We start from the raw sequence: 1,003 nt of genomic DNA on the forward strand, positions 1-1,003 counted from the left end.
TTGCCAACGCCCACACAAGCAAGGAACTTGGCCCTGGAGGAAGAGCTGGCGTTGCCAACTCTAGAACCACGTTGCCAACGCCCACACACACAAGCAATTTTGGCCCTGGAGGAAGAGGTGGCGTTGCCAACTCTAGAACCACGTTGCCAACGCCCACACAAGCAAGGAACTTGAGCCATGAAGGAGTGTCGAGGGCGTTGCCAACGCCAAGAACTATGGGCGTTGTTGAAGGCAACGCCACACACACAAGCTTGGCCCTGGATGAAGTGAAGCACGTTGCCAACTTGAGGAGGGCGTTGCCAACGCCACACACAAGCAATTTTGGCACCAAAGGGGAGCTCGAGCACGTTGTTTGGGCTAGGAAGCATTGGCGTGTTTGGCAACAATGCCAGGAATGGTTGCTTGGCTAGGCACCAAGTCTTGGTGCCAACCAAGTTGCCAACGCCAAGTGGTGCTGCTAGCCAGGAGAGCTGGCGTTGCCAACTCAAGATGGGCGTTGCCAACGCCACACAACCAAGCAACAAATATGGAGCCTTGAGGAAGGCTCGAGCACGTTGCCAACGTGCTGAAGAGAAGGAGTGTTTGGCAACAACGCCAGGAATGGTTGCTTGGCTAGGCACCAAGTCTTGGTGCCAACCAAGTTGCCAACGCCCATAAGCCGTGCCATGCACGTTGCCAACGCCCATAAGCCTTGCCATGCACGTTGCCAACGCCCATAAGCCTTGCCATGCACGTTGCCAACGCCAGGAAGCAAACTTGGAGCCTTGAGAAAGGCTCGAGCACGTTGCCAACGTGCTGAAGAGAAGGAGTGTTCATCAACAACGCCAGGAATTTGTAATGCACGTTGCTAACTTGGAATATATGGGGCGTTATTCACAACAACTCCAACAAGGCAGCCTGACCATGTCCACTTCAATGGAAAATATCTTGAGCTACAGAGATCCAAATTGAGTGCTTTCAGTTGCGTTGGAAAGCTGACATTCAGAGCTTTCCAACCATATAT

Source organism: Arachis duranensis, chromosome 6, assembly GCF_000817695.3.
Source record: "Arachis duranensis cultivar V14167 chromosome 6, aradu.V14167.gnm2.J7QH, whole genome shotgun sequence".
NCBI classification, from domain to species: domain Eukaryota; kingdom Viridiplantae; phylum Streptophyta; class Magnoliopsida; order Fabales; family Fabaceae; genus Arachis; species Arachis duranensis.